Below are 26,816 nucleotides of genomic sequence, written 5' to 3' on the forward strand. Positions count from 1 at the left end.
GATACCTTCTGTCAGTGGATTCATTTAGAAGCCCAATAATCAGCCCTGACACAGCTAAACGTTTTCAAACATGTGAAATAAGAATGAGTTGCTGTTGAGGGCTTCATTCTTACGCCACCAACTTTATCAAGACCTGCAAACAGAGATAACGCCCATCATGTCTAAGATAAGGAAGAGATTCCAGTGTTGTCAGCTCAGATAACATCATGACTATTATTGTGCTATCTTTTTACCTTTCTACTGCCTGTTCAAATAGTTTGAATGGCACAACCTATGCCTGAAATAAAAAAGAGTTGTGTTGGATGGGATTTTGCTATGCTTTCCACTACCTTATAGGTTTTATGGTTTAGAGAACAGCTCCGTGGGTCAAGAGAATGACTAACCTTTTGGGTGTTTGGATCTGGAAAATGTGCCTTTTTGTTTTCACAAATAAAGGTTTTATACCTCCTGCACATTTAAGTTTTAATGAATCTCTATTCAGTGTAAGGAGTGAAAATACAGACAAAATGAAAACTATTTAAAAGCTGTGTTTTTCAACGCACACTGCACAGTGGTTGGTAGCACTGTTGCTACTTATGGTAGCACTACATGAGGTTTACATGTTCCCTCCTGTGTGTTGATTCCCCAGCAGTGGTGCATGAGATTTCTATTGGGTACTCCCATTGTCCACAAACAGGACTTTTTGGATTAAAACTGCAGTGGCTTGTCTTGTGCATACTTGAGATGGACTGGTGACCTGTGTAGAGTCCCTGCTTCTTCTAAAAGAACCACTGCAGATGTGTAGGACAAGTATGTATGGTAATGGAAAGAGGGATGGTTTTTAAATACTAACAGAACTGAGCATTGTTGCTGTCAGCCACCTCAACCAGCAGTTTAATTTACTCAACTCTGTTAACAGACAAAGTGCAGCAACTGACTTCAAAATATCAGATTAAAACATAAATACAGAAATCTAAGCTTAGAGCACACTTTTTGCCATTACTTTAAACTTATTTTACCACATGAGGACTAATGCTCCATAGTCAGATAGTGTGCACGCTTGCTTAGAAGAGAAATATTGTGGTGCTTCAGTGTGGTGGTAGATCAGTATCACCCCTAATAGAATAGACGTATCAATAGAGGTCCTTTAAAAGCTTCAGGAAAATGTTTGCATCATACACAGTCAATTTTTGTTTCTGGTTTTCTGAATTTTAATCCAGGATTGTTTTTCCATTGTGTTTTCAGATTTGAAAAGAAGATAATGATGAAATCTGGAAAGGCACCGGTGCCATTCAGCTGCTAGACCACTCAACAAGTTGGTGGGTTTTACTGACATTCATTCACTGTCTCTCCATCTGGGACTCATAGTAACATTGTCTATCTCTTTTCAATGTGCTTTGCTTTCTGTCCTGTTCACTTTTATTGAAATTGTTCTTTCTGCACATCTTTGTAAATGTCCCAGTGGATAAAGAGAAGATTAGTGCCAGTTTGCCTTGATTAGACTATTCTTGTTGGAGTTGAGGAGGGGGAAAAGGCAGCCACTCTATGATTTGAACACGTGCAGGGAACAAGTGATTGTGATCAATAAAAAGTAAGGGGGGTGGGTTAGGGGAAAATGAGCAAGTGCTGTAACGGAATGAATTGCCAATTTCTGCTCTTGTCAAGTGCTTTTGGAAGGCAGCTCTTGAGAGAAAGCTGTTTCTGGTGGAGGACTCTGGCAGCAGTGTGGGTGTGCGTGCATGTTAGAGGAAATAAGGGTTGCTCAACAGTCAGTTGAGCATAATTAAAGCATGTAACAATTTTAGGGTTGTATTGTTAGAATTGTTGAAATAAACTGGATGTATTTATATATATTTATGAATTGTTTCATCCAAAAATCCCTTGGGCAAAAAGGTAACAAATGTTTTATGTTTTATCCACATTTCTTGCAAAAATCTATTAAAAAACATAACTGAGTGTTGCACCTGCTGCAACCTTATTAAGGGACCCAAATGAATGGCTTTGACTCAGCTCTGTTTGTGACAATGTCACAACCTCCAGGTGGGTCTTATTTTCTCTTGTTCGTCATGTTCTAGATTCTTCCCTTATTACTTACTTCTTTGCGCTCAGTTTCGTAGTTTACTCCTGTATTCTGTTCCCTTTATATTCTAGTTTCTTCCCCTTAGGTATTTATATTTTCCATGAATTCAGTTTTTCTATGCTCTTCTTAGCTCCTCCATGTAAATTAGCCTTCTTTCTGTAAAGCAAGGCAAGGCAGGTTTATTTGTAAACCATATTTCAGTAACAAGATAATTCAAGGAAGGGAAAACCTACGGAGGACAGCACAACGCAGTGGAATAGTAGCTGCAGGTCAAGATAGGTTGGTCTACAAACTTAATCTCTTGAAGTTTCAGTGAACTACAACAGTTTGAATTGAACATTAACATTTAAAAGCAACTCTATGTAAATAGGTTTTTAACCTTAATTTAAATGAACTCAGGGGTTCAGCTCTTTCACAGCCCCCTTGCTTACCCTTCCTTCTCAGCAGCTCCACATGAATGACACACCTGAAGTCATTAAAACCATACCTCCTCACAGTATATAGGCTCACTTTGCTGGTGCATCTCAGGCCTTACCAAACTGAATCTTGACAGAGGAACACAACCACCTGGGACCAGCAGGCATTTTTTTTCAGAGGAATCTTTTTGTTAAGTTCAAGGAAACTGTTAAACTATATGTTAAAACTGTGGCTGATGCCTGCTACCCATAGAGGTGTTTAAGTGTATCTATAGATGGTATGTTTGCTGTGGGAGTGGCATCCTCTGCTCCCTTATTTGGGCCTTGAGAAGCTGTTGGAGGTAGAATGGGAGCGGAAGACTGCATTGGTGGAGCTTTTCAACAATCTCCACGTCACCCACAACTCCAGTCCATTTCCATATCTGTCTCTGAGGGTCCGGTCAATGCCTCCACTCCAGCTCCGGAGGATCCAGCACACATCTGCCCCTCCCCCATCACTATCACAATCCCTCACTTCAGACAACACTGTCATCACAAAGTTTCCACTCCTGTCTCAGAAGGTCTGGCCAGCACTTCCATTCCAGTACCGGTGGGTCCATCCAACAATATCCTAAGCCTTGAACATCTCACTGAGCTCTGCTCAATCCATCTTCTCAGAGAAGACAACAAAACTAAAAAGATAATAAGACATCTCTGTCCACCTAAACTGGCAGGCTAGATAAGAAGTGCATTGATCAAAGAAGCAACCAAAATGCCCATGGTAACTCAGGAGGAGCTGCAAAACAACACAGCTCAGCTAAAAGAACCTGTTGACAAGAGCAGCTATTATTCTTGCACTTGTCAAATCTGGCCTGTCAGGAAATTTGGCCAAAAAAGACAATGCTGAAGAAAAGCCAAAACAATCCTCTTAGAGCGAGCAAACAACCTAAAACTGGAGCAGAGGTTCACCTTCCAGCAGGACAATAAGCCTGAACATACAGCTGCAATGGAATGGTTTAGGTCAAAGTATATTTGTGTGTTGTAATGGCCTATTTAAAGTCCAGAACTAAACCTAGATGGCAATCTGTGGCTAGAAATGGTTGATGGTTTGAAACTTAAACATACTTTTGAAAGATGCTCTCCATGAAACGTTACTGAGCTTGAGAACAATGAGACACCATTTCAGTCTGTTGATGTGCAAAGCTAGTGGTAACATCCCCTAAAAGACTTGCAGCTGGAATTATCGTAAAGAGTGGTTCTAGAGAGCACTATATATGTGGGACTGAGTAAAAGTGTACAACACACTTTTCATTTGTGAAAAATATAAAAATTATGTATCTTTTTGATCCACTTTAGCATCATTGGCTCACTGATTTGTATTTCAACTGCTTATTTTTATCCCAAGTACAAATAAAATTATGATTTAGTCTTGCTGGGCAGTCTAATGAACGATTCTTGTGTTTGAATACACTGACGAGATGTGAAGTTTGGACATTAGAGAAAAGCAGAGCTAGATGAGTCTCACATCTGGACAACTCTCTGGGTTCTAGTACATATTATAAATGCATTTAAGGATAATAGCTTGATTGTGTGCATCTTGAGAGGGAATGTGGAGGCAAACTGTAAAGTTTCAAAGTATTCGTGCAACAAATAGTATGACAGAGGGAGTAGGAAACTGTGCAATAAAAAAGCTAAAACATCTGACTAAAATAGTCCATACTGGTTTCCACGCCCGCCGACAGGGGGGGACAAACGGGTCGGTTGTCCCGGGCCCAGGACAGAGGGGGGGGGGGCCCAAAACTGACACTCTGACAAATGGTCAGAGTGTCAGTCAGTGTGCACGCACGACTGCAGCAGCTTCCCCAACGTGTCCGCGTCTGTTGCAGTCAGCGCTGTCTGCGTCACAGCAGTCTGCTGCTCCCCCTCCCCTCTGGTACATGGCTCAGCGGCGCCAGCCAATCAGCAAGCAGGCTCAGTCTGGCCCGCCCACCCAGCTCTCTCTCAAAAACATGAAGAGAGAAAGAAGCACCGTTTGGCTATTTTTTAATACCGTAAATGAAATCAAGCTGTATGTTTTGTAAAAAGCCAGTTAAATTCAGTGGAAACACAACAAATTTATCTAAGCATTTGAAAAAGTGCAGGTGGGGGGGCTTGCTGCGCGATTGGATCGTCTGAGCATAGTCGCTCAGAGATGGATCACAGCGTTAATTCCAATGATCCCGCGTTATGGCCAACATAACTGACTGATTCTGATTGAGTAAATGTTGTGCGTTTAATGGCAAAAAGGAAGCCTTTCTCAGAGATTCAGAGGGCAGAGAATTCCCACAGTGTCTAACATATTCTACCTCTTGCAATGGAAAGGGAAAACATTTGTTAGGGACTGACTAATATACAGCAGGTCAAAAAAGGCCATATTTTGGCTGCAGTGCTTGCTGTTCTCTTATGAAGAAAAGATCAACTAATGCACTAAATTCAATAGATGGGTTGAAAATATCCAATATAAAATACAGAGATTTCCAGGGCATGAAGTATACAGTTAAGTTAACTTTTTTTGGTGTGTGTGTGTGTGTGTGGTGGCGGCAGGTGTAGAGGGGGTGCCCAAAAAGACTGCGTTGTCCCAGGCCCCAGCAAAGCTGTCAGCTGGCCTGCTTGTTTCTGCAGGTCCTTCTTCCTGTCACTGGTACCTGGTTGGGTTTGATCCACTTAGCTCTCTCATTTCAACAAATCTCAACATTAAACCATAGCAAATACAATTCCAGATTCAATATTTCTTTATTGTCATTCAACAGTACACTGTAGCATGAAATTACGTGCAAAGTTCACAGCTTAAAAATATAGCACATAAACAATTAAAAAAAACTATAGGGGAAAATAAATACAAATGGATGTGTGTAGACTGTAAAAGTTAAAATTGCAAGAATGTACATTTCTAGGTATATAAGGTTGTACATATTTTAAATGGTGCAAAAGAATAAGGTGCAGTCAACCAGGTAATTATGTACATGTAGAATTTTACATTGATTAGGCTGTTTTACTGGGTTTTAGAGTTCAAAGTGAACCTAAAACAAAATGTTAAACAATAATTCAAGCTAATTTATAACACGTTCGATTGCAGTTTCTGTAAATGAAAGCAAAACTTTGTGCTTTATTTGTAAGCTGTTTTTATTTGGGAGTTTCATCCTAAAACTTCTAAATCAAAGTCAGATATATGCGTGGCCTTTAAAAGACTTGGGATTAGTTCTCCTCTCCTCCAATTAAGCTTTTACCTCTCCGGCCTCTGGGACTCACAGCAACACCTCCCATATTAATTAGAGAACTGCAGAGCTAATAGTTGTTGTGGGATTTCAGCCATACATGTTGTAAAATGGTAGGTCAGCAAATTAGAACTGAGGGAATGCCTATTTTGTTTTTCAACCAAGTCCCATTCATGAGGGATGTTCTGCTGTTCTTTGTCCTTTAAAGTCAGAGCTCTCTTAAAATCAGGATGCACGACAATTTTTTACATTTACAGAGGCAACAACTACTTTGAGCTTCCACTGGATGATGGAGCTCCTCACACATTCTCTAAGGCTGGGTTCAGTCACCATATGGAGAAAATTAATTTTGGCTGCCTGTATATGGGTTCTTGTTCTTTTGGTCATGATCCATATCTCATGATCATTGGTGGCTGGACTAGTGAATTGATTTGTTCTCTGCAACACAACAGACATGAGCAGCACTCACATTGCTGCAAAAGAACACTCAATCCATCTGTCCATCTCCTTTTCCAAAAATCAGGGATCTAATTTTCCAAATTAGATCCCTGAACCATCTCAACTCACTTGTTTGGATGTGGAGAAGCAATGTCTCTTGTCTTAGCTCTGCTCGGATAACAGAGCTTCTGTACGGGTGAGCCCAGCCACTCTACAAATGAAGCTGATTTCAGCTGCTTGTATCCAAGACCCTTTCTTTTTTTGGCTAGGATACATGTCTCATGACCTCAGGTGAAGTTTGGGAAATATTTAGATAAATGTCCCTTTGCAGGTTGCATATTGAGCTTTCGCTTTTGTAGTAATCAACAAGCTTCTGGGTTAGCTCTTGTTGTCTGTCTGTATGTTTGAGCGTTCTTGTGGCAAAATCTGTGGATTGATTTAAATTAGCTACATACATTTCTAAATTATATGAACCATGTCAAGACCTCTACCTGGTTGAAATGCTGCAGTGGGACCTTAAAAAAGCTGGGCAAAATAAAAAGAAAAGAAAAACAAGAAAGACAAAGAAAAACACAAAAGAACGAAAGAAAAAATGCTTGTGTTAATCCCGCAACCGAGGTTCTAGTTTCTGCACCCGCCCGCGAACCCAGATTGTCTCCCCCAGAAGTGTTTAAGGGAGAGGCCGATCAGTGTCGCCCATTCATCACCCAATGTGAGATTCAGTTTGAACTTCAGCCTTCCTCCTTTCCCACAGAATACTCCAAAGTAGCTTATGTCATCTTGTTGCTGTCAGGCAAGGCTAAGTCCTGGGGAACTGCCAAGTGGCAGAGAAGATCTCATCGCTGTGGCTCTTTCAAAGCATTTTCTGAGGAACTGATTCGGGTGTTCGACCCAGTACTTCCAGAACGAGAGGCGGTTAGAGCCCTGATGAGAACCCACCAAGGAGGCAGACCTATGCAGTGTTGTATAGTAACGAAGTAAAAATACTTCACTACTGTACTTAAGTATATTAAGGAGTACTTTATATTTTCCTCGAGTACAATTTTTTTTGATAAATTTCACTTTTACTTCACTATATTTACGAACTTAATTGCGTACTTTTACTCCAATACATTTTTAACGTTTGGTTTAGTTACTCAGGACAAAAAAAAGCGAGATTGAGCGAGAGAGACGCGCAAGTGTTTTGACCCCACCTTCTGATAACGTTACAGGTGTATCTATTAGCAGGTTTACCACTTCCTGCAGGTTAACTAAGCCTGGTTTATCACTTAACCATGGTCTTAGTATACACCCCCTTTGCCTGCACTTGGTTGTGTACAACTTTAAAGTGCATAGCACTGACCTTACTTGAAGAAGGAAAACTGAAAGCTTACAAAAAGGTTGTATTTTCTGTCTAAACTTGGTCTAAATTTCTCCTGCACTTGGTTGATTATATTATTTTAAGTGAATTTGACCTTCAAAGTTTACCATAATATAAAACATGTCATTCAAATTGCATTTACCTTGTTTTACTTTTTACTTATACTTTTCATTACATTACTTGAGTACATCTATTTTTACAGTAATTTTCATACTTAAGTACAAGACATTTCAGATACTTTAAGACTTTTACTCAAGTAACATTTCAGTCAGTAACTTTGACTTTTACCAAAGTCATATTTTGGAGAGGTACCTATACTTTTACTTGACTCTGAGATTTCAGTACTTTATACAACACTGGACCTATGGCCAGCTACATAGTAGAATTTCACACTATTGCTGCAGAGAGCAGATGGAATGAGGAGGCTTTGATGGATGTGTTTATGGAAGGATTGGATGAAAGAATAAAGGATGCTCTGGCTACACAGGATCTTCCTGCCTCCCTTAAAGAATTGGAGGATTTGGCTACTTGTGTTGATCTCAGATTGGCAGAGAGACAAAGAGAAGAGAGAGAGCCCTACACCAGTCGAAGTCACTTTCATGAGGTCAGTAAATCCTGTTGCTCACCTTTCTCCTCCTAAGGATTCTACAGAGGGACTTCCATGGAGGAACCCATGCAGCTTGGAAGGAGCCGTCTATCGACTGAGGAGAAGGATCGCCGCAGGAGACTGAAACTCTGCATATATTGTGGACAGAAGGGACATTTCATCCTGGATTGTCCTGTTAAAAGACCTGACTCAGTAGCAATACGAAGGCTGCTACTGAGCCAATGTCGCACACAGTCCTCTATCAGTGATTATACCTTTCCAGCCACCATCTAGGTACAAGAACGTTCTTTTTCTGTGTTTATTGACTCTGGTACCGACACAGAATTTATGGACGAATCATTTGCTCACAGTTTAGGCATTCAGTTGGTCCCTGCAGAGACCAAACGTAAGGTTTTAGCTCTGGATGGGCATGTTTTAAATCAATCTCGTTCCCAGACTGCTCCTGTCCTGTTCTGCATTGGGGCTAATCATTTTGAAAGTTTGGCCTTCACAACCATTAAATCTCCTGATCTCCCCGTGGTCCTAGGTGCTACCTGGTTAGCTAAGCACAACCCTCACATTAACTGGAGGCTGAAGGAGATCCAAGGCTGGTCAGAAGCTGGAGAATAAACTCCAGACCAACAACTTGAGGGATGTGTGGAGTGGGATGAGTGCTCAAAGCTTGTGCCTACCAACTGTGTGGAGTACTTAGCCTACTCTTCAGCCTGAGCCTGCACCTCCAGGGAGTCCCTGTGCTGTGGAAGATGTCCTGCCTTGTTCCTGTGCCAAAGACGCCGCGTCCTAGCGGCCCTCAGGACTACAGACCGGTGGCACTGACGTCCCACATCATGCCTTTGAGAGGCTAGTCCTGGAGCAGCTAAGGCCCATGGTCAGGCCCTTCACTGATCCACTACAGTTCGCCTACCAGCCCCGCCTGGGAGTTGAGGACAGCATCATCTTCCTGTTGAACAGAGTCTACACTCATCTGGACAAGCCGGCGACCACTGTGAGAATCATGTTTTTTGATTTCTCCAGTGCTTTCAACACCATCCGTCTGGCTCTACTGGGTGAGAAGATGATGGCAATGCAGGTGGAGGCCCCCATCGTGTCCTGGATTGATGATTACCTGACGGGCAGACCACAGTTTGTACGCCTACAGAACTGTGTGTCTGACAAGGGTGGTCAGCAACACTGGGGCCCCTCAGGGGACTGTCCTCTCCCCCTTCCTCTTCACCCTTTTCACCCTTTTCACCTGCCACCTTCAGAAGTTTTCTGATGACTCAGCAATAGTTGGCTGCATTGAAAAGGGTTATGAGAGTGAATATAGGACTGTGGTGGGCAACTTTGTCACTTGGAGTGAGCTAAACCATCTGCAGCTCAACGTGACAAAGACTAAGGAGCTAATAGTGGATCTGAGGAGGACTAAAACACCTGGGACCCCTGTTTCCATCCAGGGAGTCCCTGTGGACATTGTGGAGGAGTATATGTACCTGGGAGTTTACTTTAACAATAAGCTGGACTGGACTAGAAACAACGAGGCGGTCTACAAAAGGGGCCAAAGCCAACTCTTTTTCCTGAGGAGGCTGAGGTCCTTTAACATCTGTGAGACGATGCTGAGGATGTTTTATGAGTCTGTTGTTGCCAGCACACTCTTCTTTGCTGTCACATGCTGGGGCAGTGGGCTGAGGGTCGCAGACTAAACAAACTGATCAGGAGGGCCGGTGATGTTGTGGGGGAGGAACTGGACACTCTGACGACCGTGGCAGAGAGGAGGATGCTCATCTAAGAACACTCTATGTTCAGATCTAAGTCCATCTTAGACAATGTCTCACACCCTCTCCATGACACACTGGCCCAGCAGAGGAGCTCCTTCAGCAGAAGACTCCTCTCACCCAGATGCACCATAGAGCGTCACAGGAAATCATTCCTGCTTGTGGTCATCAATCTTTACAACGCCTCCCTCAGTGATTCAGACCCCCCCCCCCCTCCCCCTTTGTAACTGACATTTATGCATTCTTTGCACTGTTCTTGCACACTATCACTTTATTTGGATATATATATATATATATATATATATATATATATATATATATATATATATATATATATATATATATATATATATATATATATATATATATATATATATATATATATGTGTGTGTGTGTGTGTGGCTGCACAGTGGCGCAGTGGGTAGCGCTGTTGCCTTGCAGCAAGAAGGTCCTGGGTTCGTGTCTTTCTGCATGGAGTTTGCATGTTCTCCCTGTGCATGTGTGGGTTCTCTCTGGGTACTCTGGCTTCCGCCCACAGTCCAAAAACATGACTGTTGGGCTAATTGGCTTCTCCAAATTGTCCTTAGGTGTGAATGGTTGTTTGTCCTGTTTGTCTCTCTGTGTTGCCCTGCAACAGACTGGCGACCTGTCCAGGGTGTACCCAAAAGTGAACGCTGGAGATAGGCACCAGCAACCCCTGCGACCCCATGAGGGATTAAGTGGTTTGGAAAATGGATATATATATATCCATATACTTTGTGTAGAATGTTGTAAATATATATATATATATATATATATAAATGTTTGAATATCTGGAGCGTGTAACAAAAGTAATTTCCCTCTGGGATTATTAAAGTATTCTGAGATTCTGATTCTGAGAAGAATGTTTAGCAGGGTGTTTAACTAAGGCTGGGGTGGCACCAGTTGCAAAATCAGTAATGAGGAGACTTATCCTGACCTTACCAAGGTTCCAGAGCAGTACTAGGATTTGAAGGAGGTTTTTAATAAACATAGAGCTACTGCTTTACCTCCTCACCGCCATTATTACTGCCCTATCGATCTGCTTCCTGGAACCATGCCTCCTAGAGGTCGTACTTATTCTCTATCAGCCCTGGAACACGAGGCCATGAAAAAGTATGTTCAGGAAGCATTAAGGGCAGGCATCATTAGATCTTCCTCATCTCCTGCAGGTGCAGGCTTCTTCTTCATTGGCAAGAAGGATGGATCCCTCCGTCCATGTATAGATTATCGGGGTTTAAACGCCATTACTGTCAAGAATCATTACCCCCTACCACTGATGGATTCGGCTTTTGATGTTATTCAAGGTTCCTGCATTTTCACCAAGTTGGACCTAAGAAACGCTTATCATCTGGTGCGCATTCGTGAAGGAGACGAATGGAAAACTGCATTTAACACACCTACGGGACATTATGAGTATCTGGTTATGCCTTTCGGATTAACCAATGCCCCTGCTGTTTTCCAAGCCCTTGTTAATGAAGTATTATGGGACACGATTGGTCATTTCGTCTATGTTTATTTAGATGACATCCTGATTTTCTCTAAAGACCTGGAGACCCACCAACAACATGTCCGTTCCTTACATCTCCGCCTTCTTCAGAACATCTATTCGTAAAGGCGGAGAAGTGTGAGTTTCATCAGTTTTCCACCACATCCCTGGGTTATGTCATCTCCCCAAACAAGATCTCCATGGATCGCGCCAAAGTATCTGCTGTTTTGGATTGGCCATTGAGTGTTCTCTGGATTCCTGCCTGTTGCCTTGCCCTTGTCGGTCTCTTCATCGGTTCTCAGTTTCTGGACAACGACCTCTGCCTGCCCCTCGACCCTGCCTCTCTGCTCAGTCTTCTCTGTACCTCTGCCTGTTGGAAATTGGATTTTGGACCTAGGAAACGGACTTGGACTGGACCTGTTGGATTTACCCTGTTGTGCCTCTGCCCTCTCTCGATTCTCCGTGCACAACTCTGGACTGCCTCTGTGTTTTCCCCTATCGCCTGCCCCCCTTCAGGAGAAAGGACTCTGTTTTGGATTCAACGCCCTTTACGGATCCAATTAAGGTTAGGGCTTTTCTTGTGCAGCAGTAATTTCCCTCTGTAAGCTCACAGCCACTAACCTGTCTCTCTCCTTTTCAAAGCAACCAGTCATGTTCCCTGAGGCTTGCCTTTTCAGCTACGTTACTTTTAATAAATTCATTTTAACGCACTCTTGGTGTTGTGTGAATTACCGGGTCCGACTCCTGAGATTCATAACACATTCAGCATTTCATTGACTACATGAAGTAATAAACGATCACTGTGTGCAATCGGCAGAGTGATAGATACATTTCATGTTCAGAGACTGCACTGAGAAAAAAAATGTAGCTGTGACTTTTACACATGTGTATAGATAGTGTTGTGCACCCCTTTCAGCCATGCCCTAAGCTACAAACTTCCAAGATTTGCTGAAATGCTTGTTTTGGGTGAGCTTTTGTGGAACTCCCCATTGTCCATTTGCTCATAAAGAATGTTTGAGCCAACTAATTGCATTCATCTCATTTTGTAGCTGTGATGGCAATATCAAGTTCAGATGCCTCACAGAAATATTTTAAAATAGAAGATACACAGCAGACATATAATAGGAATGAACATTAAGGGAGACAAAATAATGAGGGAGAATTCAAGTAAATAAAAAAACAAGCTCTAAGGAATCACTTTTTTCACTTGAAATTAACACAAATGTGTTTTTCCTCCTTTGTTTCCTGTTCTGGAACTATTATCTTCAGGAGATAATATTATCTCTTTATTCTTCACCTTTACTTCAGTGTGTTTTTTTTATGATAACAACACTGACATTGTTTTGGTTGCTGAATTAAAGCATTTTACTCAATACAATATTAGAGTAATGCATCTATGTGTGCCTCACCTGCTTCCACTCATGCCATTTCAACATTTCAATACATAAATATGAGCCTATACAATCAGAGGGAATAGTTATGACGGACGGACAGACGAACGCATAGATAGATAGATAGATAGATAGATAGATAGATAGATAGATAGATAGATAGATATGTGACTGAACAGCTACAGCGAACATTCTCCAGGGACATTGTCTCAGATGGCAAATGGTTCACTTCAGCCTGGAAAGCGTGTTCTTCATGCTAATAATAGAACATACACACATGCATACTGTGTCCTGCTGCTGTACAGAAAAGTAATGGGGGATCTCAAACCAGCAATTGTCTGAAATTATTTAGGTCTATTTTTGTCACTGAAGCAAAAGAACTTATTCTAAACCTACCTGTGCCTACTTTTTCTTTGCACTGTTTTTAGCTTTCTGTTTGGCATGTTTTCTGGATGCTATAACTGATTTTTAAATAACTTGTTTTCTATAATCCAAACAAGTTTTACATAATTAATATGCTGGTGGAGATTCTCAGTCATCCAGGTCATGATCATTCCAAAAAAGTTAAAAATCAAAACAACTGGACTTTTTTGTTTCTCCAAGTTTGAAGACGTTTCGCTTCCCATCCAGAAAGCTTTTTCAATTCAAATGTCTGGAGTAGTGTGGTGTTCCAAGCTTTAGATTATTGCCCAAAAAGGGCTTGTCATGGTTTAGATAACATACAAATTAAACCGAAACAGGTCCATCTCTTAGCAATGTGGAGTCGTTTGGGCCATTGTTGGCCTGCAAATTAACCCGAAACTGGTCCACCCCTTTGCAATGTGGAGTCGTTTGGGTCATTGTTGGCCTTGGCTTACAGGGGAGATGTGATCACCTGCATAGAAGTAAGGATTGAGGTGAAAATTGGGAGGAATCAAACCTATTGTGGGTGGAATTTGTAAGAATTTGCCACAAGAAATGTAGGCAACAGTACACTTGACTATGAAGGGTAAAACGTTAACGCGGAGTCCACTATTTGTGCCCCAGAGTCAGGTTGGTCAGAGCATTCTGTCATGATTTGATTTTCCATGAAGATTCTTAATGGGGACACAAACACTTAGGCAGATATGTAGTTTGGACTGTTTATTGAAAGGAGTCAGGAATGATGACAAGGGAAACTGAGAGGGCACTGGTCACTGACTGTGAGGGAAAACAGACATAAATTAGCACCAACAGCAAGTAAGAAGGTCAGGTGATCGTGGCAGAGTCTGACTTATGGGGCTGAGTGAATAGTGAAGTCCAAGGGAGCACTAGGAAGCTGAGGTTGACAGACTGAATGTTGGCTTGTAGCGGACTGCTGGTGGTGGAGGATAGCTTAGCAGAGTGTTGGGAGAATCTTTGGTGTTACCAGAGCAGGGAATGACAGGAGTTCCAGCAAGGCTCTTGAGATCACGGTTGAGTACTGAAGCTTGGGTTCTTCCAAGGTAATCAAGGCAGAGTAGGAACCAGGTCAGGATCCAGAAGCAGGCGGACACCTTAGGGGAGTAATGGGAATTGAGATCAAGGAGCAACAGGAACAAGGTATGGTCAGGTTACCGCTCTACATTCATTGCTGATTGCTGATTCTGATGACAGGCACCAATCATTGTAATGGTATAATTCGTCTTATATCCTTCCTATATTTATTTTGTGATTATTTCATATTGTCTACTGCCTGTAAATTGAACTCTAGATCCAATACCTGTACACACATTTACAATATGTCATATACATGACAGAACACACTGGGTGAAAAATTATTGTACTTGGTGTTGCTGCGTGCTCTACCATGATGTTCTGTCAGGATTCCAAATCCATTGATTATTCCTCTGTCAGAAACCAGAGACAGAAGGACCCAGTATTCAGGATGAACAAACAGTTTATTGAGAATAACTGAGCGGACGGCGCCGGTGATCTCAGCGGGAACCTCTGGTCTTATGTTCAGTTCTGGTGTAGCGGTGGTCCGGGAGCAGGCTAAGGTCAAAACCGTGTAAGCAATCGGGAGCAGGAAAATCCGAAGGGGTTGAGCAGGAGCCGATGTCCGGAATGCAGTCAATGGTCGGTAACAGGAGGTCAGAAAGCCGATGAGGTACCAAGGGATAATCCAGAGCGAAGTCGGGTCACAGTCCAGAGATCGGTACACGGGTAACAAGAGATCAAGCAGGATATCAAGTCGGGCGGGCGTCTAGAAACAGGCAAATGGATCAGGAAGGAACAGGCAAACTCGGAGGTCAAGGAACAGAACAGGTCAGGAACAGGTAATTAGAATACAAAAACGCTGGAATAGATCAATCGTTAAGATGAAATAAACTGGCACTGCTGTCTTGTCTGAAGGGTGAATATATACTATCAAACGCAGGTGGAACAGGTGAGCAGTAATGAGAACAGGGCGGAGTAACAACAGGTGTGAAATGGGTGAACAAACCAGGTAACAGAACCAAAATCATGACACCCTCCTGTGTGGTAAGAACAGCAGTTTAAAGCTCAGCAGTAAATAAGAGTAGGGTGTTGGCATGCAGCAAAGGGAGAGTCTCAGCAGCACAGGGCCGATGCGTCTCTTTCAGGGCATGCAGGATTAAGGGCAGGAACAATAACTGAATTCAAGGGGTCACAACGGTGTTCGTGTTAAAGATAATGGTGTTGGAGCAAAAAGGCTCCAGCCACACATTTGCTTTAAACTATTCTCCGTTTTTGCTGTCTGTTGTTCCACATCCTTTATGTGTTCGGCTGTCTAAGATTCAATCTCCTGTTTCTCAGTGATTATCCCTATAGTAATACTGTAATTACTGCCCATTTTGTTCATTGAGCTTGCTGTGCTCCAGTTACTGCTGACAGATGATGGTAATACTGTGTAGCATCTGTCTCTTCCTTCCGAAGGTGCATTATTGTGTGTTCCTCTCAGGCTAATCAAATTCATGAATCAGGTGTCTATGTCAGTAATATGGAGGGAGCTGTGGGAATCAGATGTTGTCTGATCTGTTAGTTGAAAAGTGAGTCAGACGCACTTTTAGAAACAAATGTTTTTCTTTAATATTTTGTGTTTTACACCATGATCATTAAATCTGTCATTCCTGTACAACATAGCTTAACTCCTAATGTAGCTGATCATTTGGTAAATCTGTTATCTGGATATAAAGAAACATTTATTTATTAAAATTGTGTTCAGTACAAAGAGAACAACAGATCTCTTATGCTGGAGAGGCTGATTGATGTTACCTGAACGAGCAGGGTGTGAAAGCACAAAAACAAGACAAAGATTAAAAAACCTTTATCTCAATAAAGTATATATATATATATATATATATATATATATATATATATATATATATATATATATATATATATATATATAGTGTCATATATGTAGAATTGTCAAAACTGTTACAGAAATAAACAATTACAGTTTGATCAAGTTCTTTATTGCCCCACAAAAGGAAATTTGATACACAGCCGCAGTCAGACAGTCTAAGCATAATCCACATTTTAGCACAATGTTGACACACATTATTAATCAAACATATCAAAAAGGATAAGCAAAACTGTAAAACCGTTAAATGTTATTGAACGGGAGGTACAGAGTGTGCTGCACAGAGGAGAAGATGGAATAGAGCGAAAAAGAAGAGAATGAATCTCTGAGAAGAGTTTAAGAACTTGGAATCAATGAACTCTTTGTTGACAAGGGCTGACCTAGCCTGTGTCTCCCCGCCTACATAGGACCTTCTGGGCTCCTTTTGCTCCTCACTCCACTGCTCAGGAAATCTGTTTGTTTTTTACATACTCTTGCCAGCAGCCACTTCAGATTTCAGCTCAGATGACTGGGGGAAAATGTTCGTCTCATACCACACAGACTGTCCCTTTGAAAACGCACTTCCTAATAAAAAGTGTTGAAAAACTGCGATCATTATCAGTTTCACCAGAATCTTTGTAATACTTCTATTTAAACATGCTTTTAAATACATGTTTTACATAGAGAATGTTTATCATAAACGTATTTTGTTATATTTCAAACTAAATGATGATCAGTTCTTGAAAAATGTTTAATCATTCAATCAATATCTTTATATCATTTTCTCATATTGTTCAAAATTTAACAGTAAAACTCTAACAGGCAAGTGCACAAAGCTGTTTCTGTTAAATGTTTGCAAACGTAGATGTAGCTAGAAAGCTAGTGGCCAGGGATGTCAAAAGATGTATAGTTTATAATCTTTTGCAGTAACGGGTGCCTGATGATTTAGTGAATAATTTTTTCAATTAAAATTAGTCAAGGTTATAACAAGCATCCATCCATTTTTGTATTTCCTTTTACTTAGTACAACCTGCTTTGTAAATACACTGCAGAAATATAGTAAACTGCGTTCAACACAATTGCAAAAACTAACCTTATCAATTTGTGAATTATTATTATAGATTGAGGTTAATTTGCTTCTCATTTCCAACTTACCTTAAAGTTGTGTACAATATGTGTAGAATGTTTAATTGTGCAGTATCAAAGTTGTTACTAGGCTGAGCAGATGAAGACCATCTTGAAACACAGAAGTCTAAACGACTCAGGTCTGTGCTTTTTTCCTGCGTTTTTCCTCCTAAGATATCTGAGTGACTGTTTTTCTCTTAAGAGTGCCAAACATCTTTCTTTTTCTCATCCCTCTTTCATTGCCAATCTTAGCAAAGAGAAGGATTAGGCAGGAGAAATGAAAAGGTAGGAAAGGCAGAGAGAGAGAGAGATTATCCCAACAGATTTCTACTTGTGAGGTCATTGAGAGTAGTCAGCTAACACAAGAGAGAAAGAAATCAGGAAGAAATTTGGATAATCAGAAGTCAGAGGGTTCTAAAAGAGGATGAACGAGACCATCTCAGCTAAAGGATGAGTATGTGAACAGGGAACGGTACCGGAAAAATATATGTTAAATTCAAATAACAATTAAAAAAAATATTTTATTTTTATTTTATCAGTGGTGCTCTGTGTTTCTTGATTATTTTGGCATAAAGATTGGCTTGAACAGATGGACAGGAATGTAAGGTAAGCTACAGACTAAATAACATTACAGCATTACAAAGTAATCATAACTAAAAAGTCTGTATCTTCAAAATAGCCAGTGTCACCAAATCCAACCTTATTTCAGTTGCTGAAACAGCTGTAGTTTACTTGCTGGATCATAGTTTAGGTGAAGTGAAGACTCCAGGTACTTGAAGTACCAGGTAAAAAAAACTTTTTGCGGACCAAAGCATTGAGGCTTGTGGCCTTCATCAGGGTCATGGCCATGATGATCATGATGAACGTCACAAGTTGAAATGTGTTGGGCAGCAAATAAAGTTGTTTCCTGGTATCCTGACCCATCTTAATAATCCAAGGAGAACAATTTTAATAAACTGAGTAAATCCCCTAGGACTTAATTATCTTTTTTATTGTTTCCTGGTACTTCCACCATTGCTGGAATCTTTACTTCACCAGATCTTTGACCCTCTCCATGCACCTTGGGAGTTGATGAGGTTGTGCCAGAAACTTCTGGATCTCTGTGTTGTAGCTAAGTCATGTGAGAACTGGTTGCATACAAGTTTCAGTTCTTCAGAACATTTATTTGTTTATTTATTTCAATTAAGTGAGAAGACAATGGAGTACAGTTTGTTTACTGGACTGTACTCTCATCACTCCTGGCTGTTGCAGATGTGTACCTTAGGAGTATGCAATTATTCTGGTTGGATTTTTTTGTCACACCTAGATGTTTCAGCTCATCAAATATATATTATCATCCATAACCTGATTAAATTCCAAATACAGTTTTAAATTATTACTGACTGTGTCTCTTGTAAATAATTAATTAATAAACTGAGTAACGGCTGGAGGGCATAAATCACTAGAGAGGACAGGTTTGATCTGGGAAACGTGGAAGGTAGGATGGACACGAGAATGGGGGGGCAGATGGAGACGAACAGCGGATAGACTGATGATTATCTCAACTTAATAAGGACCAGTAAATAGACCCCTTGCAACCACGTGACTCCGTTACCCAGAACCCCTTGCGTGGCGGCCATATTGGTTGGCAGCCACCCTTACCAACATGCAATCCAAGCCTTATGTGGATGAGTTACAGCCTTCTGATAAGGCATTTTACTATGCTAAATGTACAGGGATCGGTAATGCGGACCCTTTGGCTCTTCCTGATATGGATTTTTCTAGCAATCCCGATGATTGGCCATTGCCATTGGCTATTTGCTATGCGGATCTGGTGAACTACCTTGTGTTGTCACCCACCCCAACGTACAGTGGCGATCAGATGAAGGCGTACAAGAGTTTGGAAGCGCACAAACAGTTCACTGCCGGATGGATACATGAACTGTCTGTTTGTTACCTGAATGATGTAGCAGTTGTCCGTGGAAGGGTGAGTTTAATATTGTTCAGTCGGCCGTCGTGAGCGCATCCTGCTGTTCAAGCAGAGCTACGAGGGGGCGACCTCCGCTCCTCTCCGTCCCCGGCCCGGGACCTGTGGGGCCCGAACGTCGGTCTGCTCGCTCCGGTCCACGCGACGTGCTGGCCGCCTCTGCTCGCGGTGCGGGCCGGGCAACCTGCCGTGCCGCGCGGCCGTGGGTGCGGTGCGTGAGCTAGGCTCGACCCCCTGCTCTGGTTCCCTGTTCACCCACCGTCGCTCGCCTGCCTCTGCCACCACAGCGAGCGGTCCCAGAGGGGGCACGACGTACAGTGTGCACAGTCCGGTCGCGCCGCACAGATCGTGAGCGGTGAACTTTTTAAACCCCGTGGTTCCGTTGTTAGCACACTGCCAGTCTATTATGGTAGGCAACCTATAGAACGACTTTTTGTCCCTCCCAGCACGATTCCCGCAACCAACAATGCAACAGGTTTGCACCATATTGAACAATTGCTCCGCCGGCCATGCGAGTAATAAGCTAACTGTGCCAGTTCAGTGGTGGGCTGTCACGCTAGCGTGCCCACCAAGATGGAGGCGCGCACCCCCGATCACGTGACTGTGACGTCAGATGCAAGGGGTCTATTGGGGAGCTAACTTCTTTGCAGAGGGATTGGAACGAACGTCCTTAGAAGAGAGCCAGATCTTCTGACCGGGGTGGTATTGTGGAGCTGGAGTCCTACTTTGATCAGCAAACCTTTTGATCTGCTCAGCGGTTTGTTGGAGGGCAGTGACGGTGGAATTCCAGGTCTGGCGGCAACGGAGAATGTATTGATTTAGAGAGGTGACCGGGATTTGGAGCTCATCAGCGGGAATGAGTGGTGGCTGATAACCTAGAGATATCTTGAACGGGGAGTGACCGGTGGCAGAGGAGATGTGTGAGTTCAATGCGTACTCCACCCAAGACAAGTACTTGTTCCAATCGGTGGGTGAAGAGGAGGTGAGGCATTGAAGGGTGGTTTCTAACTGTTGATTCATGCGTTTAGTTTGTCCATTTGACTGAGGGTGGTGTCCAGAGGTGAGGGTGTTATGGCACTGAGAGCAGAACAGAAGTGCTTCCAAACCTGACAGACAAACTGGGGACCCCGGTCAGAGAGGATGTCGCAGGGGATGCCATGGAGCTTGAACACATTTCTTATAAGGAGTTGAGCAGTCTGGAAGGCATTGGGCAGTCTTCTAAGAGTGATTAAATGGCAAGCTTTAGAGAACCGGTCTACAACTGTTAGAATAGTTGTCATAGAGAGGATGGGAGATCGGTGACGTAATCCAGTGCAATGTAAGACCAAGGATGCTTAGGTACGGGAAGGGGTTGTAGGAGACCAGCAGGTGGTTTGTTCAACGTCTTATTTTGAGCACAGACAGGGCATGCACAAACATGTTCTCGGACATACTTTGTCCAGGAGGGCCACCAGAAACGACGAGAAAGTTGGGACTGGGTTCTAGAAATGTCGGATGAGCGGAGAACTTGGAAGCATGGCACCAACGGAGAGCGTCGGGGCAAGCAGAGCAAGGAACATAGGTGAGGCCAGGAGGTCTGGTTCCAGGATCGGGCTCATCTCGCAGAGCTTGGGCTATGAGAATCAGAAGAATCAGAATCAAGTTTAATTGCCAAGTAGGTTTGCACATACAAGGAATTTGACTTGGTGATGATGGTGCAGACAGAAATAAGAATACAATAAAGTACAATAAAATAAAGTAAAATTGAATAAAATCAGTATATATACAGAAGTAATATACATTCAGTAGACTGTGCGTTAATGTAATGCAGAAGATTGTATGTCCTGAACGGGGGAGAGAGACAGTGTCCAGAGTCACAGGAGGCTCTTGGCCTTGTTCATAAGGCTGGTAGCAGATGGGAAAAGGCTGTTCTTGTGGCGTGAGGTTCTGGTCCTGATGGACCGCAGTCTCCTGCCAGAGGGAAGTGTCTGAAAGAGTCCATGACTGGGGTGCGAGGGATCAGCCACAATCTTCCCTGCACGTCTCAGAGTCCTGGAGGCGTACAGGTCCTGGAGAGATGGAAGATTGCAGCCAATCACCTTCTCTGCAGACCGGATGACACGCTGCAGTCTGCCCTTGTCCATAGCGGTGGCACCAGCGTACCAGATGGTGATGGAGGAGGTGAGGATGGACTCAATGATGGAGGAGTAGAACTGCACCATCATTGTCCTTGGCAGGTTGAATTTCTTCAGCTGCTGCAGGAAGTACATCCTCTGCTGGGCTTTTTTGGTGAGGGAGTTGATGTTCAGCTCCCACTTTAGGTCCTGGGAGATGACAATTCCCAGGAAGCGGAAAGACTCCACAGTGTCAATGGTGGAGTCACAGAGGTTGATGGGGGTAGCTGGGGCTGAGTTCTTCCTGAAGTCCACAACCATCTCCACTGTTTTTACAGCGTTGAGCTCCAGGTTGTTCTCCCTGCACCAGGTCACCAGATGGTCAGCCTCTAGTTCCTCTAGTTCCCAGCGAAGGGCACCAAAAGTGCAGGTAGGAGGTAAAATAGGAGCATGTTCATCACCAGAGTCTTGAGGAGCATATAAGCGGGACAGAGCGTCTGCTTCAGGTTTCTTGAGCCGGGTCGGTAGGTGATGAATAAGTTAAACCGTGAAAAGAAGAGGGACCATCCAGCTCGTCGGAAGTTGAGGTCTGGCTGACTGTAGATATGCCAGGTTCTTGTGGTCTATCCAAATAATTATGGGCTGCTCGGACCCCTCCAACCAATGTCGCCACTCTTCTAAGGCTAACTTAATAGCTAGAAGCTCTCTGTCACCAATGTCATAATTGCGTTCGGCTGGAGACAACCGATGAGAAAAAAATGCACAGGGGCGGAGTTTCTAAAAAAGAGTCTGGTCGCTGGGAAAGAACCGCTCCGACCCCTGTGTCTGAGCGTCTGTTTCAAGAATGAACTGTTTACTGGGGTCTGGGTGTATAAGGACGGGGGCCTAAGAGAACCGAGTCTTTAACTACTGAAAAGCAGCGCTGGCTTCTGGGTTCCTAGTGAAAGGGGACTTAGTAGAAGTGAGTGCGTGTAGGGGAGCTGCGATCTGACTATATCCCCTAATGAAACGGCTATAAAACTTAGCAAAACAGAGGAAACGCTGAAGCTGCTTTCTAGAGTCTGGTACTGGCCAAACCAGTACAGCCTTGATATTGTCGGGATCTGATCTAACCTGCCTGCCTTCTAAAATCAGGCCGAGGAAAGTAACTGAGGCTTTGTGAAACTCACATTTTTCGGCCTTAATAAACAAACGATTTGCAAGGAGGCGTTGGAGAACTAGACGCACGTGCTGTTGGTGCTGGGCGAGGTCTCGGGAGTAAATGAGGATGTCATTTTGGTAAACAAAAACAAACACATTAAGAAAGTCGCGTAGAACATCATTCACTAGGGTTTGAAAAACCGACGGGGCTTTACACAGCCCAAAAGGCATACCTAAATGCTCAAAAAGCCCCAGAGGGGTCTTGAATGCCGTCTTCCACTCATCCCCCCAGCGAATATGAACCAAATGATAAGCATTATGGAGATCTAATTTGGTAAAAACCACCGCATCTTGGACCGGTTCAAGTGCCGAGGATAACAAAGGAAGCGGGTATCTGTTCTTAACAGTGATCTGGTTTAACCCGCGATACTCTATACGGGGGTAGAGGAAACCGTCCTTCTTGCCCAGAAAAAAGAAACCCGCGCCCACTGGGGAGGAGCAAGGCCGAATTAACCCTGAAGCAAGTGACTCACTAACCTAGAGATGTTATACAACTGGCTAGCTGGCAACGGGGCGCCGGGCAGGAGGTCGATGGCACAGTCGTAAGGGCGATGTGGCGGTAAGGACGCTGCTTTGCTCATACTGAAAACCAGGCGTAAATCGTGATAGATCTCAGGAACTTGACTGAGGTCTACGGGATCCTTGCTCTTAACTGAGGAACCCGACGGATGACTGATTGGCACGACGGACTGGAGGCAAGCCGGTGACCACGAGTCTAAACGGCGATCGGCCCAGTTCAGATGAGGGTTATGCAGTTGCAGCCAGGCCAAGCCTAATACAACCGGTGAGTGCTTTACAGGAAAAACAAAAAACGGAATGCATTCCCTGTGATTACCGGAAAGTATCACCTCCAGAGGCTTGGTCTGATGAGTAATTTGGGTTAAGCGCCCTCCATGCAGCGCAGAAACCTGGAGGGGCGCGGACAAAGGCACCGTCTCAATCTTAGCTCGAAGGACTACTTCTTGGTCAATTCAATTAAAATATGAGCCTGAGTCGATTAAAGCCGAAAGGTTAAGGCTTTCAAGAGCTGTGAGAACGGCGGCATGAAGGCAAAATCGTGGTGACGCAGGGACACTAGGAGAAGTGGGGTACGAAAACTTTTTATGGTCCGTTGACTTCCCCACTACAGGCGGCGGACCCGATCTTTTGGCCGTACCGGGCATGAATTAACAAAGTGCTCCGGAAAGGCACAATAGAGACACTGACTGGACTCCCTATGCTGCTGCCGTTCTTCAGGGGTGAGATGGACCCGGCCGATTTGCAGAGGTTCAGGAGAAGAGGATGAAGTAGTAGCAGGTCGAGATGGAACTAACCCTTGTGTGAGAGGAGTCGACTGACATACGGACCTCTCCGACTGAACCCGGCTCCTACTCCTTAACCGGGCATCAAGGCGAACGGCTAGCAACACGAGCTCCTCAAAAGAACTGGGCTCCTCTAATTGAGCCAGCTCGTCTTTAAGAGCCTCATCTAAAGCCTGAAAAAACACAGCCTTAAGTGCTTGCTCTTCCCAGCCAGTGACGGCCGCATACGTGCAGAACTCGACCGCAAAGTCTGAGACTCGGCGACCTCGCTGTCTAAGCGTTAATAATTGCCTAGACTGCTGCACAGGGTCAGTTTCAGCTGCAAACACATTCTTAAAAGTGCAACCAAACACTCAGCAGTCAGGGAAGCGGGCTTCAGCCCATCTAAGAGCTCTTCCTGACAGCAGCCGTAAAACAAACATAATCTTAGCTTCATCTAACGCAAATGTCTGAGGGGACCGATTGAAAACAAGGGAGCACTGAAATAAAAATCCTCCACAGTCTCTACTGTCTCTGGAGAACTTCTCAGGACTAGGAGAAGAGCTCTCAGATACAGGGGAAGGCTGAGCCGTGGATTCTGGGGGGTGCTGGGCAACGCGGAAACAGGTGATTGTGAAGCGGAGCTTAGCGCAGCTGTCAATTGACCCAGCTGAGCTGTCAACCCCTGCAGCTGATCCTGGGTAGTGCGTACGGCTAACCCGAGAGCCTGCAACTGCTCCTGCTGAGCAGATAGCTGTCTCCCGAAAGTGTCTGCTGGATCTGCATGGCCGGAGTGTTCTTTTGTCATGGTTTTTAGGTGTTTGGCCCAGAGCACAGAGCGAACTACGAGGAGACAGGAGACATGAGTTAGTACTGTGAACAGGAAACATGAATCACGCAGGAACGAGAGACTGTCGAGTGACAGTGGCCACAAAGTGGTTTAACACTCCAGCGTCCTTCAGCTGACTGCGCCCTGCTTTTAAGCTCCAAGCCGGAGCTGCCGAAACGAGCTGCAGGTGCACACCACACCCACCTGTCAACTACCATCACCTGTGATAGGAAAAGAGAAGAGAGCAGGCAGCGTAGACAGCGCAGCCTACTGAATCCTGACAGTAACCAATTTTTTTTTTATTCCACTACACCTTGGTTACTGTCAGTCCTTCTGCAACAATTAATATCCTGATCTAAAGAAAGGAGCAGATCAGAAATGAAATCACTGCCATATTTCATTGTTGCAAAGCAATCTCTAAGGCTTTTGAACTTTTTGATGAGGCAGACATTAGCTCGGAATGCACACATTACACATAACACGCAGACACAAGATATTATCTTACTGTTTAAAAACAAACAAACAAAAAACAGTTGATTGCACAGGCCAACAACACTCATATAGGGGCTGAAGCACATGTTATAGCCTTGAGCAGCTAATGGACTCTACAATAGTGTGCAATAAATTTTGTTGCAGAATTATACAATTTGCATGGATATCTGAGCAGAGACTGAAGTATGTAAATACACATTTGCAAGTGAGAGACAGTATAAATGATTTTCATTAGATCACAAACCTGCGGAACCAGTAGCGTGTTTGTAGCATGTAACATATTATGAACTGAGCTGATGGTTTGTTGAGTTTCAGCAGGGGGTGGTAGCCGTTACAGCTTTGGGAAAAAAGCTTTTTGAAGTCTGATAGTTTTTGATATACAGTATGCTAAATCCTTCCTGTCCTGCACTGTACAGCTCCTACTCAACACTGTTAAACTAAGATACAAAATGTTTTCTATTGTAGCACTGTAAAGGTTTTAACACAGCTTGGTGGAAAGTCCAGTCTGTTTAATTTTCCTGAGAAAGAAGAGTCATTTTTGGGCTTTCTTAACCAGGTGGGAGGTGTTCACAGTCCAGGGCAGGTCAGAGATGTGACCCTCCAGGAACGTTATGCTGTCCACATGCTCTACCACCTCCTCCATGTATGCACAGAGGAGTGTGTTCAGTCTTCCTGGACCTCCTGTGGTCCACTATGACCTCCTTGGTCCTGCTGGTGTTCAGGATGAGGTTGTTCCTAGAGCACCACTGTGTAAGATTGTGAACCTCCCCTCTACAGTGGTGTTGTCGGCAAACTTCATAACCATGCTTGTGGGGTGGACAGCAAAGCAGTCATGGGTGAAGAGGGTGGAGAGAGCAGGGCTGAGGACACAGCCCTGCAGCGTGCCAGTGTTTAGGATCAGTTGGGCAGATGTGCATTTCCTAATCTTCCGCATATGGAGCCTGTTGGCAAGGAAGTCACTGATCCAGAAGCAGAGCAGTGTGGATATTCTCAGGTTATGGAGCTTCAGGACCAGCATGTCTGGGAGTACGGTGTTGTAGGCTTAGTTCAAGTCCATGAATATATTTTGACATTGGTGTTGGGATGCTGCAGATGGGTCAGAGCCATGTGGAGTGTCAACGAGACAGCATCCTCTGTAGAGCTATCCAGACCAGTAAAGATTGTGTCTTTGATGTATTTTAGAAGGATCCTTTCGAACCATTTCCTGACATGGGTCAAAGCAACATGATGTTAGTGATTTAGGCATGTGACGGTTGTTTTTTGGGAACAGGCACGATGTTGGAGGATTTCAGGCAGACCGGGAGCATGGAGAGCTGAAGGGTGAGGTTGTAGATGTCGAGAAAACCCCTGGTAGTTGGTCAGCACATGATTTTAGCATCTGACCTGACACCATGTCTGGACCTCTAGCCTTTTTGGTGTTGATCTTGTTTAAGGAGGATGTCACTTGGTGCAGCAGCAGGACAAGGGACTGATGCTACACCCCTGACTGAGAAATACAATCAGACCTTCTGCTGCTTTGAGAGTTGAAGCATGCGAAGAGACTGTTTGATGTGCAATCATTTAGATCAGCGCCCTCTTTAAACAACCCCCAGTCTATGTGTTCAAAACAGTCCTGTAAAGCTGAGCGGGCCTTTTCAGTGAAAACCTGAATGGCTTTGATGACAGGTCTGGTTCTGCATATCAGTGCTTTGTAGGCAGGGATCTGGTCCACAGAGACATGATCTGACAATCCAACTTCAGGAGCTGCTGCATTCTTATATCCTC

General features: G+C 43.7%; 1 protein-coding gene across 3 annotated transcripts in view; it reads left to right on the top strand.

The window, feature by feature from the left end:
- LOC105919475 (teneurin-3-like) overlaps positions 1 to 26,816 on the top strand; it is a 457,194-nt gene that overhangs the window by 73,995 nt on the left and 356,383 nt on the right. For 2 of the 3 annotated variants that reach the window (XM_036136710.1, XM_036136711.1), the window contains exon 2: positions 1,225 to 1,298. The gene's annotated coding sequence lies outside the window, so the exon portion shown is untranslated. Of the gene's footprint in view, positions 1 to 1,224; positions 1,299 to 14,302; positions 14,324 to 26,816 lie in introns of those variants that run through there. The other variant, XM_036136709.1, reaches the window with a different exon arrangement.

Source organism: Fundulus heteroclitus, chromosome 5 (assembly GCF_011125445.2).
Source record: "Fundulus heteroclitus isolate FHET01 chromosome 5, MU-UCD_Fhet_4.1, whole genome shotgun sequence".
NCBI lineage: Eukaryota > Metazoa > Chordata > Actinopteri > Cyprinodontiformes > Fundulidae > Fundulus > Fundulus heteroclitus.